Source organism: Taudactylus pleione, unplaced genomic scaffold (genome assembly GCF_031769625.1).
Source record: "Taudactylus pleione unplaced genomic scaffold, aTauple2 ptg001044l, whole genome shotgun sequence".
NCBI classification, from domain to species: Eukaryota; Metazoa; Chordata; class Amphibia; order Anura; family Myobatrachidae; genus Taudactylus; species Taudactylus pleione.
This window is the reverse complement of record NW_028285445.1, coordinates 721,195-742,730: the sequence shown is the minus strand read 5'-3', so window position 1 is coordinate 742,730 and position 21,536 is coordinate 721,195. Positions and strand designations below refer to the sequence as shown.

Here is a 21,536-nt window from a genome sequence, read left to right as displayed (position 1 = left end):
TGAAGAAAAATAACGCGAGAGGCTTAATGATGGATGATGATAATTGTAGGGTTAATGGATAATGATGATGTCAGGTGGTACATGTTGGAAGATGAATACATTATAATGGAGAAATATGGGTTATTGGTTTATCAATGAATGTTCCTATTTAAAAAACAACAAATGTTCTGGGTACATATCATACAAAAATGTGCTGCACACGTATGTATATACTATACTGTTAAGCATGCTAAGTAGTGGCCTACGTTGTTCTGTAAGGAGTCTGTACAAGTATCACTGCTATCTATGCATGTACTGCCTTAGCTATGACCTGCTCTACAAACCAACTTAAATTTTAATAATGGCTCAACGTCTTCAGAAATGCTTATGTCACTGGTGCCAATTCTGCATTAAAGTAAGGACAGGGTCCCAGGAGAGAGACTTATCTGCCTGCTATGTTTGCTTTTCCTGTGGTGCCTTGTAAATAAATAGTCCACATTGCAAACAGAGGAAAATCATGTAGTAGTGTGCTGTAGAGATCATTGGTCCCTTTGGACTATGTATCAATGCACTTCCTCAGTTTTTACACCTGTTTTGTTTTGGTTGGCGATGTAATAAACTACAGTACAAATACAGTATACAGTACTTCATTATCAGTTCATATTGAATTTTATCACACTACTAGGTTTCAGTTTAGTCTATATATTATTAGAAAGGGTTCAATTTTACCAGGGGCAGTTTGCAAGCTTAGTGACCCTGTATTTTGTTTTTAAAGTGAGGGTAGGACTAAGTGAATTGTTGGCAGGGCTCAATGTTAGTCATAAACACAATACAATACAGAGAGCACCCCAGTGACCACCATACAGTACATTGAGTATCCTAGTGACCACCATACAGTACATTGAGCATCAATTGACTGCTATACAGTACATTGAGCATCTAGGGTTCATTCAAGCTTCCTGATTGGGCAGGGCATCGATCAAGGAGGGTACCAGTGAGTGCATCTGAAAAGGGTGTGTGGCCTTTCAAGGGATGGGGCATTGCCTTGTGGCACGCCCTCTTTAATTTATTTAAGAGAGTATGCCCAGCACTCACAGAGAGGCTAGGCTGCCCCCAAGCTCTCCCCACACTGTGAATAGATGTCAAGAGCATGTTCACGGCATCTGTTCACCCTCTGCTCACAGTTCCCCCCCCAACTTTTCCCTGCTGGGGGATACTGCGGCTGGGTGGGTGAGAGAGGCGCAGCAGCTTAACGGAGGCGGGGCGCGCAAACATTCTGGTGTCAGGCTGTGATCAGTGGGGTGCCAGGGCAGAAGCAGGTTACATTTTAGTGTTTTAAAATCTGTCAGGGTGCTGCAACCCGCTAAAACAGCCTAGCGGGAACGCTAGCATCCCACCGACAACCATACAGTATATAGAGTTGCTACCATACTGTACATTAACTATCCTAGCGATCATCATATAGTACTGTATATTGAGCAATCCCAGTGACCACCATAGAATATATTGAGCATCTCAGTGACTCTCATACAGTACATTGAGAATCTCAGGGGCTGCGAAGCAGTACTTAGAGCATCCCAGTGACCACAATGTAGCACACTAAGCATCCCAGTGACTGTCATATAGTACATTAAGCATTCCACTGACCACCATATAGTATACTGAGCATTCAAGGGGCCACCATAAAATATATTAAACACGGGAAAAAAAATATATATATATATAATTTCAGTCAATGTTATCACTTTTATGAATCCATTCAATAATGCAGTTGTGCTATGCTGCTGTTTAACTAGATGCACACTAAGCCTCCAAAAACTTAATGCAAAATGAAACAGCTCTGTGTATAGTTAATTCTACATTTTCCACTATGGTAAATGTAACCATTCAATAAATGTTATGTAATTCACATTTATAAAACAAAATGCCACATTCTATATGGAAGTTCAGAGGCCCCGCTCTCTCCTACCATCTGATGAGTTTTGAATCTGTACTGTATTCTTTATCTTATCTTTGATTTAAAAAATCCAGTACTTTAAGCATCATAGTGACCGCCATAAAATATATTGAACGTCCCATAAATTGCCATAAAGTAAATGGAGCATCTAAAGAGTTGCCAAAACAGTACATTGAGTATTCCAGTGACCACCATATAGTACACTGAGCATCCCAGCAGTTACTGTAAAATACAATGAGCATCTGAGTGGAGTATATGGAGGAGGAGACTGAATTTTGGGTTAACCCCTGGGCATAGTAACCAGAACCAGCCCCAATGAGTTCTTGCCCCCCAGTGCAGAATGCAAGGAAATAAAAATAGATTTATATTAAAGAATTAAATTCCAGCAAGCAGCACATCGATCAACCATCTGACCAATAGGAAAACTCCTAGTGGAACTAATCAACTCCTGCATAACTGTATAATTCCAAGTTTTAGCTACTTTTCTAAACATCACTGAAACTTTCAAGGTAAAATGTATTTAGAGGCAGGTTTAATGTAATTCCATGTTATTGATTTCCCCATCATTCCCTTCTATTTCTGTCACAGACATGAAATTACAATTACAGTAATAAATCACAGATGTGTGGCTTTCTGTGATTTCGATGCAAGTCAGGACACATCTTGTGGTTCTTATATTTGAATGTGTTGGTGCTGCGATGTAGTAACTTGCATGAAAACGACTGTAGCTTCAACCTATTCTGTGTGACACTATAATAATTACTTCATGTGATGTGTCATTCATCACCTTCAAATTATAAGATAGAGTATGAGTGACCGTAACTGCCCTGTCTATCTCTGCCAGTCACCTTTATACATTCTTGGTGGCAGTAAGTAAACCATTAAATGCACATTTGAGCTATTGACAATGAATAGAGCTTATTTTGTTTAGAATTTCGCAATTTCACATGAAATAAGTTCAAGGCTGAAATACTTTTCTTTAGTATATATCACTCAAACAATAATTGCTTTGCCCCTGCTGTCTAAAGTGCCAGCCATCATTATGTCACAGTTTCCTTCTGTATTTTCTTTGTGTTGAAATATGTTGTTTTCTATTTTTCCTCAGTCACGAAAAGCTAGCCTTATGGTTTCCAATTACCTAATTTGCTCCACATTCTTCTAATTTCAAGGACATTTTTGAAGTTGAACTGGCTCAAGAGTTAAAGCTCATTTTATTACATAAGCCCTACTTATCTGACTGGTTTGGTAAAAGTGTCCTGGCTGAGCCAATTTGTTATGAAATAGTTTTACTGAAATATAAAAAGCAAAATTCTAGATCACTCAACTTTTTGTTTAGTGGTTGAGTGTTTTTAGGATTATAGTTAGGTTAAGATACCAAAGGGGAAGTCTGTGTGATGTGATTGGGGCGCACAGACGGTGTAATGGTTAGCATTACTGCCTTAAAGCACTGAGGTCGTGGGTTCAATTCCCACTACGGCCCTAACTGTGTGGAGTTTGCATATTCTCCCTGTGCTTGCGTGGGTTTCCGCCGGGTACTTCGGTTTCCACTTCAAAAATATACTGCTAAGTTAACTGGTTCCCAACAAAAAATAACCTTAGTGTGTATGTGTGTGTATGCATGTGCTAGGGAATATAGATTGTAAGCTCCTTTGGGGCAGGGATTGATGTGAATGGGCAAATATTCTCTGTAAAGCGATGCGGAATATGTTAGCGCTATATAAATAACTGGTAATAAATAAAATAAAAGTGATGAGTTTGGGAAGCCTTTCCCCACCCCCTCTCTACTCTCCATAATGAGTTGTGCAATTGTTCAGTTTTCTGAGATCTGGGAGGGTTGTTTACTTTCTAGGGAGTCAGGGAGAGTAAGCAAATGTGGGTTAAGTCTTGTGGTATTCTGCTTGTATTTTTTATCTACATCTTGTCATGAAAAACTACCAATGTGTTCACATAAACCTTAGCTCAAATTTCGCAAATGAGCCCGATTTGGCACACCAGTGATTTAGCCACACCAAGCATCCTGCCAGAGACATCTACTTAAAATATGGCTTTATTATACGATCTTCGCAATTTTTTGTAATGTGCAGCTGCAAGTAATGCTAAGGAGTATTTCTTAACACCATTATTAAACAGTCGCTTATTTCTTCAATCATACTCAATAGATACTAAGATGACGTGCATACACTGCTACTGGGTTTGCTGCCTTATGGTCCCAAAGCAATAGTTTAAAGTTCTAGTGAAATTAAATAATTATTTGTATTTATTTCCTATTATTTCCTTCTGCCCTTAATTAATTCACTGTTGAAGGATGCATTATTACTATTTACTATGCATCAGTTTTGATTGTCATTTTTCATCTGCTGTCGATACATTTGGAGCCCCTATTCCACCACAAGTCTGATGATAATCCGACATCAATCTGCGGTGGAATTAAAGCACTGCACAGATCTTGTGCATCTGTTGCTCAAATTTTTTTTTCCTAACTGCGAATGTGGCTCATGTTTTTTTTTGTCAATAGGACGGAAACTTGCTTCTGTCTCTGCTGACTATTCACCTTGGAAAGTGTAGATCATTGTGCATCCAGGCGTCCAGCTTCGGAGTGTGGGAGTCTTTGTTTTCCTCAGAAGCCGGCCCCGTACTGTGGAGCTTTCGTAACTGCTATCTCCAAGTGCGCCCTGCCTGCCTCTCTGCCGAATGACCTGTTCAACTGTTTCTGCTCTCTGACAAGTGGCTGAAGACCTGAATGCTGGAGTGGCGTGGCTGAAGCTGAGTTGCTCCTCTTCATGTGGTGGCCTCTGCGCATGGACTCTGATGGCTTGCTGGTGTGCGAGGGGTTGTCGTGCCCACAGGGATTTGCCCGGTGGGACCCCTGTGCGAACTAGGAGACTGTGACATGCTCCCTTTTTCTGCTGCCTTGGAGGCGGTGCCTTTTAGCCACTAGTTATTCTCCTAACCTTCTTATTGCTCTTGTTCACAGCTCGGCTGGGACCGCTGCCTGGAAGTGGTTGGGCTGCTGTGCTCTACGGAGCTGTCCCTGGGTACATGCCTTGGACTTCATCCACCTGGAGCACCTGACAGTGTTCTTCTTCTGTGGGGGCTTTTGACTGACTATTTTGAGACAGTCTCCCACTGCTGGTTGTGCTGCTTGGCTACTGTACATACCACTCTCTTGCATCTGCCCCTGGCGACCTGCTCTGCAGTGCTTGTTGATGCCCTTGGTGTCATGTCTGAGTTTTTGGAGTCTCTGGGTGGTTGTGTTTGGTGACCTGTGGCTGACACCCTCTAACCACATTCTTAGTTTGCCTCCTTGCTAACAACTTCTCCCTTGTACTCCCATTGTGTCTCCTTGCCCCCTTATCCATTTTCCCTCTCCCCAACCCATATTTCCCTTACATATTTCTTGCTTTTTCAGGCGTTCTTTAATCTCGGACTGCTTTATTGGTGACATAGTGACTCTGCTTGTGTCTCTGGACAATACTCCATTCTTTGTTTGGGATCCAGCCAGGTGGCCCTGTAGTGATATTGTGCAATTTCTACCCCTGGTTTTTTTTTACTATTGGCTCCATTTCTTTATTCCCCTAAATATGTTCTACTTTGTATTTTCAAACCTGAGTTTTTTTTTTAATATAGAGTTCAGCGGATCAGTTTTGGAATGGATCTTTCTGCTGAGTTCTGATCTGTAAATGCAGCGTTTTGTGTATAAATGATAGGTAATCCAAAACATGTGAGACCTAAGATTTCCAGAAAGATGACTTGTGGCTTTGTTCTCTCATCCGGTCTGATGGGAAGATCTGAGCCAAAACCAAATGGCTCATCTCTAGTTTAATATTGTGCTAAAACTGCCACCATGTGGGTAGGTATCCTAACCGTCCCCCTCTCCATAGCCCTTACCCTCCCTCTTTGGTGCCTAACCCTCCCTCCCTATTGTCTGAACCTAACCTCCCTCTCCCCGCACCTTAAACCTAACCCTCCCCCTTAGTATCTAACCCTCCCCCCAACCCTGCCATTTACATTCGGGATCCCGGCGGTCAGGATGCTGGCGCCGAGATTCTAACCAGCGTCGATATTGTGGTGCAAGTAATGTAAGCGACGGCATCCGGACCGCCGTGATGCTGAAAGCATACCTCCCTGGCATCTTCTGAACCCCTCAGACCGTTCTTATTTCTTTCATGTCAGTACACTATATTTTTTATATTATTTTTTATATTATGTATATATATATTATATATAGCTCGACTTTAGACAGTGAACTTATAAGACATTGTTATCTTGGATCATGCTCCCTTTAGAGCATTATGTTGACCTTCTTTGGCGTTTCCTCACATGTCTCCATGACTCAGAGGATTTTAAAAATGATGACCATGAGATGGGCAGAATATTTAAATACTACCTTAGAACACTGGGACACTCCACTTCTTTAAGAAGACATCAAAGGTGGTGATGCATGATCACATTACTAGTTACTTTTCCAAGCAACAGAAGAAGTTGGAGCAGACATATGAGTCTCTCCATGCTTCATTGACTGCTTTTATGACTTATTCCACAGTCCCAAATAATGACAACTTAGCTATAGGTTAGCACGCCACTTGCTTGAAAATTGAATGAATCTCATACTATTTTAATCCCCAAATTTAACAAGGATTCCCATTTTATGGACTCATATTGTTAGATTACTCAATATTGATTTCAAAGATTATGGCCACTAGACTTCAGCACATTCTTCCTCAGCTTCCTAATGATCATCATCTGGGCTTTTTGCGATGTTCCAAACTGTTTACGGTATTCACACAGCTATTCCCACAGTGGTGCAGTCCTCTCACAGGTCTAAGACGTAAGATATGCTTCCCAGCATTTACACACACAAGGCTTTTTTTTTCAATATATGTTTATTGTTTTTATCAAAATGGAATACAAATTAGTCAAAGAAAAACACAAGGCTTTTGATTTGTCCTTTAGTCCCACCTTTATGCTGTTCTGAAGATTCCGTAGCTTGACCAATACTTTATGAGACTGATTAGATAGTTTTACTCCTCCCCTTCCAACTCTGTCCTAGTCAGTCTTAGGGGCGACATATTTATCTTGGGTCGCAGGACTCACCAGTGATGTCCCTTTTCGCAGCTCTTATTTAACTTGGCTCTAGACCCCCTTCTCCGTTTACTCCAATAAAGCTCTTTCATTTTAAAGGCATTACGATGGGACAACGTGAAACTAAGGTGACTGCATTTGCTGATTATCGCATTCTTTACATTTCTGACCCCCGGGACTCTAGCTCATATTTTGCAGTTGGTTTAACTATTCGGCCAGATCTCTGGATTATATATTAATCCTAGTAAGTCTGTTGCAATGTTACTTGCATCCCTCCCGCTCCGATGGGAACCTACTAGTCTAACTTATCTTTGTATTCAACTGTCGAAAAATATTGCAGACCTTTACACAATGAATGTTACTCCAGTTCTTAAGAATCTATCTAACAATACATCATGCTATCCTAGCTGGGCAAGACTCATTTTGTTTTTCTAATATATCTCTTCCCCCGCCAATCGCTTAGTTTACCAGGGGCGCTCGGACCCCTAGATAAACCCCTGGTTGGGGCAGCCAAAATATCATTTACTTTTGGCATCCATAAATTGCTGAATGTCGCCCCCTCAGGGGCAGCGTGAGTAACCAGCCACGCTAGATCAGTAAGTCTCAGAGGTCTTTGGGTTTGCTGTTTTGGCCTCTATATATGCGGACAACAATGCTCTCTCCCAGTCTTCTCACTCAGACACAGCACTAACAGCGACACCATGCAGCCCTGTGAAAGCGTGCAGCCAAAACAGCATCCCTGTACAGACAATTTATCCAACCAACACTGGGAGAGGAGGAAGATGGTTACCGTGTGCTGCCTGGATTTGGGCAGTGTTTAAGTATGGGGCTGTGTATACTGAACATTATAGGTATAGGGGTGTTTGCTAAGCACTGTATGGGTATGGGGGGGTGTATGCTGAGCACTGTATGGGTATGTGGGTTGTGCGTCTTCTGGGTACTGTGTGGGTATGGGGGGTGTATGCTGGACACTGTATGGGTAAGGAGCACACTTGCCTATCCTCCCGCATCCTGCGGTAGTCTCTTATATCAGTGCAGGACACACCCTGAGTGGTAATAGATACGCCCAAAGGTTGAGTTAGACATACCCTTTGAGCAGAGCATGACACGTCCCGTTAACAGCGCGCCCGTTCCGCTTTCTACTACCAACTATGATCTCCCTGAAACTAGTTTTCAAAAGTAGGCAAGTATGATGCAGATTCACACTTTACATGTTTGATTGGGTCTGTCAGTCCAACAAACAGATCACTGGAGACTGAAAGGAGAGACTATTCCTGGCAGTTTCTGGTCCAAGAACCTGAGAAGAATAATCTCCCTTTCAGTGGATGGTATCACATGCACACTAACAACTTGGAAATTCCTGTTTCCAAAATTATTGATAACAATGACAAATTATACAAAACAGGTGCTGATACTGCGTACCATTACATACAATCGGTAAAAACAATGTACCATTGCAGAGAATAAAAAATAGTAATTGAAGGGAATGTGAGTTTTTGGTGTTTTATCAAATCAAAATATCTTTGGTGGGCAGGTTTTATAACATTGCCATGTATTAAATAATATATTGGACCTCATTCAGAGATGCACATTTTTCCACTTATACATAGTTGGCTGCAAATATGAGAGGCGACAAACACTGCATGGGTGACCAGGGGCACAGAAAGGGGAAGTAGCGGGTACTAATTACCTGGGTCCAGGCTTGTTTGAGGGGACCGGTAGGACCTGGTCCGGGTCAACTGCCAGCACCCCTCCCTCGTATGGCCATAGACACCCTCTGTGTGGTCGCCTACACCGCTTCACCGAGTAAACCAGTGGTTCCCAAACTGGGTGCTGCGGCTCTATGGGGTGCAGTGGGCTCTTGCTGGGTGCCACAGTTGGGTGGTCCAGGACTATATCAAATTACCCTCTGATGAAACCTTTGCTGTATATTGAAGGAGAAACATGTTAGGACTGGTAATACTACTCTGGCACTCTCTGCTCCAAGGTTGCTAAAGGTGCCTGATTGCTGAAAAACATTTTTAGTATCTGGGGATGACGTCTGCTTGGAGGCTGCTGCTTAATCAGTGAGCCACCGACAGTGTCATATTGGAGATAAGAAACACACTACTAAATCCCCTGAATGGCTAACCCGTTATATTTACGACATGGTGCAGGAGGTTGAGCCTAGCGCTAGCCTGCATACGACTAGCGCTCTCACTCTGTTAGCACTGCAACTTACCGTCAATGTGCTGCCTGGAATCTGTGACACAGGGTTGAGCATAGCGCAGATGCCAAGATCTATCTGCACTCTCCCCTGGAGGTTTACACAGTACAGACTGAACTCGCACTGCTGCTAATTAATTCTTATTAGATCACAGCGAGCGCTGTTTCAGCAATCCATCTTTGCCTTTATCTGTGTACACATACGGCTCTAACTGTGACTTATTGTTGCCAATTGGTAATACTTATGCATGGATCAACAATGCTTCTGAGTTTGTAATAGACTATGGGCCAAATGTAATAGGGTGAGAGTTTAGAAAATGTCAGAGATTAGCAGTAAACTTTTTAAACTCGACCAATGTAATAGAGTCTGAGAACATGCAAACTCGCCTGTTTTTAGACTTAAAAACTCTCATGATTTAAACTCTCATCCAGAAGTTTTCTAATTTTGAAGATAAAACTTGATCAATGTGAGAGGTTACTGCTAAACTCACCCTATTACATTTGGCCTAATATGTTCTAATTATTCAATCAACACCTTGGAGCAGGTGCATCTTTACCAGGGACTTGCTTTTGATGGTGAGGACATTTTCTATTTTAAGGAATGTTTTTAACTTTGTGTTAATACTGTGATTACATTTAGATAGATATATTATTCTTATATAAGTCTTTGACTGTTTTAATATAAAATGCTCTCCTAGTAGTCTTCTCACTCCTCCTTGTCCTAAATCAAATTATGTATGGTCAGTGTGATAGGCAAAACCAGTGCTGGTGGCTGCCAAATCATAAAATATGTGGACAAGCAGAAGCGCAATACTGACCACCACCACATAACTGAACCTTAGGATGACAGGTAAGCACAATGTACTTAATTTAAGCATTTTCACTGAATTTCTCAATAAGAAGCTTTTGGCTTAGGGGTGCCGTAAAACAATGCTGATAGTCTAGGGCACCATGATTCAAGAAAGTTTGGGAACCACTGGAGTAAACTTTTTTTTTTTTTGCCTTTTCTTTTGAGGGTGCGTGGCCACGACTCCCCAGGGTTTGTCCATGTTCCACTCTATACCTAGTCCTGTAGGTAGCAAATTCACCTCTCTCCCCCTTCAAATAACAATAGCAGATGTACCTATAATATGACAGGTGGTGTGGCTTCACAGTTAGTACAAAAGCTGGGCAAACACAGAGCACAATTCTTATACAGTAAGTTAATCGCCAGTACATGTAGAAGTACCCGAGTCAAATGGAGTCTGTCAACACTAAAACAAACGGGATGTAGTCAGGAAGCCGACGGTCTAAATCCCGACCTCCGGCTTCCTGACTTTCTAATCCCGGCGTGGTACTAATGACAGGCGTCGAAATCCCGATGCCTGTCATTAGACCTACACCAGGAGCCCGACACCCGGCTTACTGATCGAAGGTAAGCCGGGCACGGACAGCCGCAGGGGAGAGGGTTAGGTTAGGGGGTTCCCGGGGGAACTTAGGGTTAGGTACCCCCCCCCCCGGGAGGTTAGGGTTAAGCTAGGGGAAGGGGGGGTTAGGGTTAGGCGCCCCCAGGGGAGGTTAGGGTTAGGCTAGGGGAAGGGGGGTTAGGGTTAGGAACCCCCTCTGGAGACTTAGGGTTAGGCTGCAGGGAAAGGGGGGTTAGGTTTAGGCACCCCTAAGGGAGGGTTAGGGGGTAGAATAGGGTTAGTTAATACTTACCTTTCACGGTCGGGATCTTCAACGCTGCCGGGCTTCTGCTGTCTGGATTTGAACTGCGGCCGGCGGTAATACCTACTACACCCAAACAAACAAGACGCAATTATAAAATTTTAACCTTTTTTGGGGGGATAATGTATAATTTTACAACTAGTTCTAGAAACAGGAAGAGATCAAAATGACAACAATTAATAAGCCTCTTAAGGCTTGTCTACAGTATGCAAGCTATACAGTACAACAGTATCAACTTGTAACTTTAGGTGTGTACTGGTACCTTTATAAAATTCTGGAAATTGGAAGATTGGAAATTGAAATCAGTGAAATCATTTTAAATATGAAAAGAATAAGCATCTGAAGACTTGTCCAAAGTATGGAAGCTACTATACATCTTGTATTAACTTGTTCTTTTTTTTTTTTATGAATTCCAGTATTTTTATCTTTTTTTATCATAGAAAATTTAATTGCTTTATTTAAATAAAGAATTTTTTAATTAAACAATAGTTTTAAAAAATATATATATTTTAAATATTTTTATTTTTGTAACTGTATTTTAACTTATTTTTTAATATTGGTACTGAAAAACCAAATCTACTGTGTGAGAGTGCAGTCATTGGGAAATAATGCGTGGTCATGCGATCCATTGTGTCCAATCATGTTGATGGTATCACTCCAAATATATCACACCATTTTATAAATACATTATATACAGTTTGTATGTATGTGTGTGTGTGTGTGCTATATATATATTACACATGATAATGAAATACGGCCTTGCGTCTTTCCCAGTTCAGCTTCTATGCACGACCTGAATAGCAGGGTCGCGCATGTGTACGTCCACTGAGACTGACCCGGCCTAAGAGGTAAGTTCACCATTATATTTTAAATTATCTATTGCTGCTTTTTAATAAATAGGCCTGCTAAAAGTCAAGGGTTAAGTCACATGTGGGAACAAGCTTAATAGAAAACTATATTGTAAAGGACTAACTTAAATGATTAGAAAAAGCAGTCTGAAATGAATGTGCATTTCTTTTCAATCTGATCATTTAAACTAGCATGACAACCTGTTTCTCTGCTTTGACCCATCAGGAAGCACAACCATTATTCCTTCAAAGGAAATGCAGACTTCCATTTAGATGTGATTCATTAGTCATACTGTGTATTGAAATTGAATATAACTTAGCACTGGAGATCCCAACAGGATATTTCACGCAACCTGTCAAGATGCTGGCATATTCATTGTCTTTTACTTTCACATGTTATTGCAAGAAAGTTCTATTCTCCGACTACTCGTTGTACTTTTCTCCATTCATTGTGGCTATATTTAACTTTTTTCTTTTAATTTTTCTTCTATTGCTTTTGTCAGTTTATGTGTTTTTAGTTAGATCTGATGAACTCTTCTCTTTGTATGAAAAAGAGTCCAGTTGATAATTCAGTGTTCAAAGCAATTCATGAAGCATTTTAATCCCTTTTTCTATAGCCCTTCCAGTTTTCCGTACGTTATATGTAAGCCAGCAGAACATGCATCAACATGACTTTATGATAATGTCAAAAATTCTATAACAAATACTCTGCAGCAGTTTGTGCTAGTTTTGAATCCTGCTATAGATTTTTCCTGGAATCAGTATTGGCCAGTGTATATTATTATATTCCATTTGTGTAGTAGATAAATTGGGATAGTTTATATTATACATATAAAATACAATTTGGCTTTTGGAGAGTAAAATGGTCAAGCAGTGGCAGATTTTACCTAGGCAGCCATCCCCCCTGCAGTAAAATCTGCCACCTCCAATGAGCCAGTGAGTGTGTGCACTGGCTTTACTAGCAGTGGAGTGGTTTTCCATTGGATGCACTACCTGTCAATCATACACAGGGCAGGTAGTCCTATGGGGAGGTGTTTTATCCATACTTGCCTACCCTCCCGATTTGGTCGGGAGCCTCCCGAAATCGGGTGCTGCTCCCAACCTCCCGGGAAGGCAGGCAAGCCTCCCGACTGCCGGCGACCCCTCCTATACCCCGACAGTTACATGTAAAGCCCCCGCAGCGGGGGACAGCGGTGACGCAATTCACGTGGAATCGCGTCATTTTGGCCCCACCTCCTGCTTCACACTGTCTGTAATATCGGCAGTGTGTGTAGTGGGGGCGGGGCCAAAATGACGTGATTGCGTGGCTCCACCCCCCGCAAAACACTCGTCATCTGACCGCACCCGTTTGCTGGTCACGCCCCCCCAGTCATGCCAATCTGGCTGCTCCCTCCCGGAAGGGCAGCCAGATAGTCGGCAAGTGTGGTTTTATCCCTCTGGGACTGCCAGTTCGGGCTTGATTCACAGAGAGAGCGCTTTGAATAGGAAGCCATACCATTGCCTTACCGTCAACCCTATTTGGCTTCTAAGGTTTGCAGCCGATGCAGTCCCTAAAGGCCAGTGTTTGCGTAAGTGCTCTGCTGCCGGTCTCACCAGTCACGTATAGATAAAACAAATGTAGCACACCGCATTGATCAGCGTATGCTAGCCATACAGTTTAGTGGTTTCTATAGGGGGAATTCAATTAGCCGCAGGAAATACCCCACAGCTAATTGATCAAGCCTGCAGGGAATAGCTATTCAATTAATTAGCCTTTTTCCCGTTCAGCAAACCAGGGTTTAATGTGTGCTAACCCACTGATTTCGCGTAAAAAATGCAGAGCAATGGGTTTTCCTGCACGTTATTTTGTGTTGTCATTTTTTTTCCTTCCTTACTAGTCTCATTGGGCTTCTAGCTGTAATACTGTATGGGGCAAACTTAACACATGACCCTGGGTTATCTATGTTGGCGCAGAAGCTAGTCCCGGTTTCTACTTTTACCTGTGATATGTAGCAACTGAGTGCAAGTAGGGGACTGAGAGGGTGAGGGAGCGGCTACTAATTACCCAGGACCGTTTTTTGTTGGAAGGGCCCGGGGAGGACCCGGGTCCACACACTCCCTTACCTGTCAGTGGCAGCAGCCTCTCTCCCCATCCGAGCACATGCTGCTGTGTGCTGGGCTGCGGTTGGTCATGGGAGCGCCTCTGCCTGTACCTGCATGATGTGTGTAAGCGGCAGGGGCAAATGCAGGATTTGTACAGGAGGGTTTCCACACACATCACACACACATACACTGGGGGCCAAAATAGCGGACACATTTTGAAATTTGAATGTTTTTCAAATTCGAATGCTTATAAAAACTGTTTCACTTCCCACAGTGCAATGATTCATATATCAAATGAAAGGAAATTTGATGCTGAATTCAACACAATAAACAGAGGTAAAATATTTGCATTACAAGGGAAGTTATACTACTTTCAGTCAGACAAAGAAGCACAGATGCGTGAGATTCAAGAAGCGGATTGTAGTAACAGCTACTACCAGCCAATCGGAATCGTCATTCTGAGGAACAATCAGCTGTCATTTATTAGCAGGTGCAAGGTCATGTTCAAAATTTGGGAAAGGTCAGTTTGGCGGTTTCATTTTGCAGAATAAAGTTGGTTACTGAAGTGCAATTACGGTTGGATATTTGTGTGTATTGTTTAGTGCTATTGGCGGTGTAAAAAATAAATACAACAATGTTGTCCAGGCAAAGTGGTGACTGGTCACTCAGGAAGAGATCCAGGATTGTCGTGTTACGTGTAAATGGTCTTTCGTATGCAGCATTTGCGAGAGAAGTTGGTGGGAATGTGACAAAATCAGGAGTACGAAAGTTTTGTTTCCGCTATCAGGAAACACAGGCCCTCATTCAGAGCCGGACGCTCTGAGCAGAGCGCTCGCTCTGAATGAGGGCGGTCCTCCATAAAAATGGAGCGTCCTCCTGGACGCTCGTATAGCTGTGGGTCACCACCCACAGCACATACGAGTGTGCAGGATGATGGTCGCGATGGTCTTGACCATCGCGACCATCGCCAGTGCGACCAGAAGCCAGTGGGGCCGGCTTCTGACGGTAGGCGTTCCCTTGGGAACGCCTCCGTCTGGCAGGCACGCCCACCAAAGGGGGCATGCTGTCCATCAACATCGACAGCACGCCCCCTTTGATCAGACACAACGAACGAAGGAAAGTCCTTCGCTCGTCACGTCTGGCGCATGCGCACGACGGAGCTCCCTCCGTCGTGCGCATGCGCAGTGCACACCATCAACCCACTTGCAAGCGGACAGCCGCTTGCGAGTGGGTCTGAATGAGGCCCACAGTCTATACAAAACAAAGAAGGGTAAAAGGCCGGAAAAAGTGCATAACAGCTGTTGATGATAGAAGAATAAAACAAATTTGTGTCATGGACAGATGGATGTCATCTGCGGCCATTAGCAGTGAACTGAGTTCAACTGGTGTTTCTGTCAGTGCAAGAACGGTACGGAGAAGACCAATGGAGGTTGGCCTAAAAGGTAGGATTCCCCGAACAAAACCATTGCTGAATAAAAAGCAGTGGCAGAAACGAATACAGTGGGCAAAAGAACACATTGCATGGACAGAAGGTCAGTGGAAACAAGTGATATGGAGTGACGAAACTAAGATATCGATATTTGGTAATGATGGGAGAAAATATGTGAGAAGTCGCATTGGGGAAGAGGTACATCCAGACTGCTTTCAAGCAACAACAAAGAATCCTACAAGTGTTATGATCTGGGCATGTATGACAGCAGATGCTGTAAGCCGCCTTAATGTCATAGATGGCACACTGAACAGCAGAAAGTACATTGACACCATCCTACAACCAAAACGTCTACCTTCTATCAGGGATCTTTTTCCAGATAATGCCCCATTTTTTTCCCAGCAGGATTTAGCTCTCTGCCACACTACACATATATGCAAACAGTGGTTCGACAGAGAATGACATACAGGTGCTGGGATGGCCAGGAAACAGCCCAGACCTAAACCCCATAGAACATTTGTGGTTCCGTTTGAAAAAACTGGTACATCTGAGGCATCCGTCCAATAAAAAACAATTAATTGAGGCTGTAATTGTCTCATGGCATCACATAATAAAGAAGGAAGAGCTCCAAACATTGGTTGGCTCAATACCACGTCACTGTGCTGCTGTCTTGAAAAATAAAGGATACCCAACGAAATACTGATAGGACAGTAACATCATAAGTACACAGGGATTTTCACCCTAGGTGTTTTCACTGCATAACTTCCCTTGTAATGCAAATATTTGACCTCTGTTAATTGTGTTGAATTTAGCATTAAATTTCCTTTAATTTGATATATGAATCATTGCACTGCATGAAGTGTAACAGTTTTATAAGCATTCGAAGTTGAAAAACATTCAAATTTCAAAAAGTTTCTGCAATTTTGGCCACCACTGTATATTCTAATGGAATCGCATCATATTGCTCCACCTCCTCCCGATTGACCCGCGATTGGCAGTATTTGCTACTAGGGGGCTGGGCTTAAGATGAATGGTGCCTGCTCTCTAGTCTATCATGGGGGGGTTTCTGGGTACTCAGAAACCCCCCCTGTGTGCGCTGAGGGGGGGGGGAGCAATCTCTCTAATCCCCTGCCTTGATCATAATTTTTGTAGGGGGCATGGCCACACCTCTACAATTAGACCAAGCCTCCTACAGTACCCGGCCCATGCCTGGCTCTCTATGGTACTGAGCGCAAGTGTAATTAGCACCAGGGTAGAAAATGTGATGGAGGGTGTCTCCCTGCATTCTATTGCCAAATAACTATGCTTCTTGACATCTTCTGAACTATCAGCCCTTAACTGATTCTAGCTATGCGCCATAAAGCCAAGCGTCCTCCCACATCATTAAGATAGTAATCTGAAACACAAACATATCAATGAAGCTTTGTTACCTCATCGCACTATTTACCTTTTTATTTTGTTTATATCTAGTGTACATTCTATTTATATTCCCTCCAATATGTGGCTGATTATAAAATGCAAATGGAAGAATCTTCTTCCATCCAATTGTCAATGAAACAAATGCTTGAATTAATAATTCTAAAATTGAATTACCACGGTGCCCTGGCAATAATCGTTGCACTGTGCAGCCATTAGGTTCAACGCTATGAAAATCTAGCCACTTCCAACTGTAAGTGGTAGTGCAATTTTTCTACAAAATAACGTTCTTAAAAGATCCTTGACATCTAAGAATGTAATATTTTCAGTAGTCTTGATATAGAATACAACAAATTAATTACAGTACAGACAATTGCTTATCAATTAATATTTTTTTGCTCTCTAATAAACTGGTTTGATCTTTACTTCTTGTTTTTAAAAATATGTACAATTCTGTTTCAAGCCTTTAGAAAATAGGTAATTTTCTATGCAAAAATACAATAATAAATTCAGCTCACTTTAACTGCAGATGAATTACTCTAGCCCAGTGATTCCAAAACTTTTTTGAATAATGGCACCCTAATGTATCAGCAATGTTTTCACGGCACCCCTAAGCCAAAAGTTTGTTATTGAGAAATTCAGAAAAACTTTTAGTGAAGTAGTACAGTGAAGTAAATTGTGCTTACCTGTCATCCTTAGGTTTGGTTATATAGTGGTGGACAGGTTTGTGCTTCTTTTTGTTCACATTTAAATTACATTGACCATAAAGAATTCGATTTGGTGCTGGACCACCAACCTGAGGCACCCCTGCAAGTGTCCCGAGGCACCCCAGGGTGCTGTGCTGCACAGTTCTGGAATCACTGCTCTATCCTATTAACTGAAAATAACAGGAATTAACACTATAACTACCCTTAGTACATAAGGTTCTATACGTATAATATTGCACATTGTAAAAGATTATTATGTTGTAGCTGAGAAAAACTTCTCTGGAGATTTCTTTATTTTCTTAGCGGTAGTGCAGTAAATGTTAAATCTCTGTTTTTTTATTTGAAATTTAAGTTAAACCTAATAGCATTTCAAAGGAGGGCCTACAGATAATAATAAACAAAGAATACACAAACATTTCTATAGAATCAAAACAAATAAATATCTTGAGGGCTTATGGCCATAACAGAGTAAAATAGGACTGTTCAATAGCCCATCGCCATATTCAGTCATCCAAGCCTTTTCTGTGGCCCCAACATCCTTGAAACTGAGGGGACATTTTCAAGACTCTTCCACAAAAAATCTGCCTCTTTCCACATTTGTTTGGAAAATTTTGAAAATTTCACTAGTGGATTTTGTTAATAAGAATTCCCATTCCTTTCCTGACCACACCACACAACCAGGGCCGTTGAGACATCAATGGGGCCGGGGTACTCTGGCTGCATGGCCGTATCTGGGCGGCATGGCAACACCTCCTCCAAAAAAACTAATGTAAAGTACTGTGTGTGTCTCCTCGTAGCCGCACTGTGCATTGCAAATGAAGCTGGCCTGGGCCCACTTAGGGCCCCACCAGCAGTCCATGATGTGAATAAACAGTACCCCCTCCTCTCAGTGCCCCTGCTCAAAGCAGAAGGAATTGACATGGTCATACCAGCTGTTTTCATAGACTATAAATTATGCAATTTGTATTTACAGTATAACTACATGCAGAATGCTTGGAATGGGATTGAAATGCCTGTCGGCTGTTTAGCCGGCAGTTCAAATCCCGACAGCGACTGCCCAACAGGATGAAAATCCCGACAGAGGCAGGTAAGTATGCTAACCACCCCTGCCCCCCCCTAACCCTCCCTTAGTGGTGCCTAGCTCTAACCCCCCCCCCCTAGTGCCTAACCCTAACCTGCCCCTGGGGGTGCCTAACCCTAACCCCCCCTTTCCAATCCCCTAAACCTAACCCTCCCGGAGGGTGCCTAACCATAACCTCTCTCTGGGGGTGCCTAACCCTCCCCCCAAGGGGTGCCTAACCCTCACTACTTCCCAGAAACCTAACGCTAACCCCGCTAACTGCCCTAAACCTAACCCTACCCCCTGCGGCTAACAGGACGGGCGCCCCGGACTTACCTCGTTCGGGCACGTGTCGTCCTGAATTCCAGCATTAGGATTATGATAGGCGTCGGTATTTCAACACCTATCATATCAAAATAGCCGGAATTTTGCTGTCGGGATTGTTACCTTGCGGCCGCTGATCACATAACTACATCCCAAAAAGCTTACCTATTTGTACTTCTGCAAAATAGCCTAATTTAGTTATTTGCTTAGCTCTACTTTATTTACTGTACTCTATGAACTCATTTTAGATGTTTTGGACTGGGGTAGAGGACTTACTACATTCATTCTTCAAAACTGTTTACTCAGACATGCAGGAGAGGAAGTGGAGTCTAAAAGCTGATCAGTAGCATTAGAACCTTAACAGCAGCACATGTTATTTCAGGAAATTAGTGTACAGTACTGTTTCAGTATTGTCAAAGCAATAGCTGCTAATGTGATGACATGCCTGGATTTGACAGGAATGGGATGCAAAGGATGTGGACCCAAGCTTGAAGTTGTGAACAATTAAATGGTCAAATGAATAGCCTACCCCAGAGACTGAGATCTTGTATAATGCTGACTTTATAAGTTGCAGAACATAGGTGCACTGCTAGGATAGAGATATTACATGACCAGGGTCTGATGAATGTAAAAAGAGCTGTGTCTGAATGTCTCATTCCACACACTATTAGTATCATGCATATCTGGGACCTCAGATGTACTGTACATAGTATATAGATATACTATACACTTGCTTATGGGGGACAACTTTCACAACCATGATAATCAGTTGTGGTAAATTTAGGCCCTCATTCAGAGCCGCTCGCTATTTGCGGTCGTTCGTTCAAAAACAAGGGGTGGCTATTCAAATGAACCGTTCGCTCTTTGCGGTCTGTTCACGCCTCTAAGTCTGAATGAGCGAGCAAAACTTGCGGTTGTAATTTTGAAAAAGACTCCCTCTGGCCGCTCACACCATACGTCATGTCCGCTATTTAATAGATTAATCGAGTACATCGAATAGCGTATGAACTGCTCGCTATTCTTGTGGTTGGTTTTTTCAACCGCTATTTTGCGAGCAGTTCTGAGTTGAAAAAAACCAAGTGACGTGGTCAATGACGCTGGTGGATTAATTATGCACTCCCTTAAAACGCCCGTTTTGACCTTTAAGCACGCCTGCGTTCTGAATTCCACTCCCCGTTTTCAAGCACCTTCCCCTGTTACCACCCACATACGCCTCCTCCTGTCACTCAAAATAGCAGGCATTCGCAATATAGCGAACAAACGATTTTCGGCCGCACTGACTGGTTCGCGCATGCGTATTACAAACCGTACGCATGTGCAGTTGTGTGAACATCGGTCAGAACCAACGAGCGGCCGCTCACGAGCGGCTCTGAATGAGGGCCTTAGTCCTCTAATTGCCTAGGAGAAGAGGTCCTAGAACTGTATGACATCCACATTTAACCCCCACAGAACTGCCTCTGAATACTGTACAGCCGTGATGCTACTGTCCAGATACCATTTACCCACTGAGTGCAACAGCTGAGCAACTACTGCCTGCCGGCATCCCATACCCAACCCACTGCATGTACCTTAGGTCTGAAATGGGAGTTCTATGCCAACACAGAACTAATTGGAGCGAATATTCATTCACAACAATATTTAATATTACAGTCTGTTTTATTGAATGAAACAAAACAAAAACAATGGAATGTACTAGTTTCATCTACTTCTTACTGTCCACTAGGGCACCTAATGGAGTGTACACACGGTCAGATTTGTCAGATGAACGACTGAACGATTTTACCAAAGTTTTGAACGATTGAACGATTTTTGACTGCATTAAAATGAATGGAATCGTCCAAGTCTGACTGCAAACCCATCAGATGTCAGATATCGTTATCTGACAAACGGGAACGCGCATCGTTGATCGTCCATCGTTCAGGCATGTCAGATATGAACAATTTTCCTTCAGATATGAACGACTGAACGATTTTTAAATCGTTATCGTTCATATCTGAAGGAAAAATCTGATCGTGTGTATGCACCATAACACTTGGTTGCTTATGCTCTGTTGCTTATCTGGGTGTTATGGTCGCTAATGTAGCAATATATATTATCCATGTCCTGTATTGTATTGTTCTGTAAGTCACTTGTCTACAACTTGTTTATGTACTTTGTAAGGCGCTGCGGAACACTTGTGGTGCCATATAAATAAATGATGATATTAATAATACCAAGGGCAGTATGGCGTTTCCAGATATTTAGCCCTACAGAGTAGTTAACATTAGAAAAAATCTGCTAAGCAGGTGAATGCGTTGTTGTGTAAGCCATTTGTGACACTGATACCCTGCATGATCAGGACGGAGCTCTATGGCTTAATACTAGATATGTACAACTAAAGAGGATTTACATAAGGTAGCCACATATTGTGGAGCTGCCGGATTTTTGTAATATTCAATATTTTTTAACACTGATTGAAAATGTAATGGAAATGTTCATAATTGACTGAGGTGTAACATAGGGAATTGTAACATGGGGATAACAATGCACATAAACAATGACACGCATAAGAAATGTCCGGTACCTAAGAGCTGAGCTCTTATAATCAAACTAAACTCTATCAAATTCACAAGGAGGTACATAAGCATAAATACAGGAACCACATTAGGGAATCACCTCTGAATATTTAAAGAAAATAATTAAAAGAAGAGTATTATTTGAGACCCAGAGTGGCAATCTAATTTAAATGGTCTATCCACCT

The 21,536-nt window shown here is 42.3% G+C and overlaps 1 protein-coding gene across 2 annotated transcripts in view; it reads left to right on the top strand.

Moving 5' to 3' along the window:
• The window catches only part of TPK1 (thiamin pyrophosphokinase 1), a 702,648-nt gene that overhangs the window by 331,069 nt on the left and 350,043 nt on the right, over window positions 1–21,536 (top strand). The gene's annotated exons all lie outside the window — the stretch shown is intronic.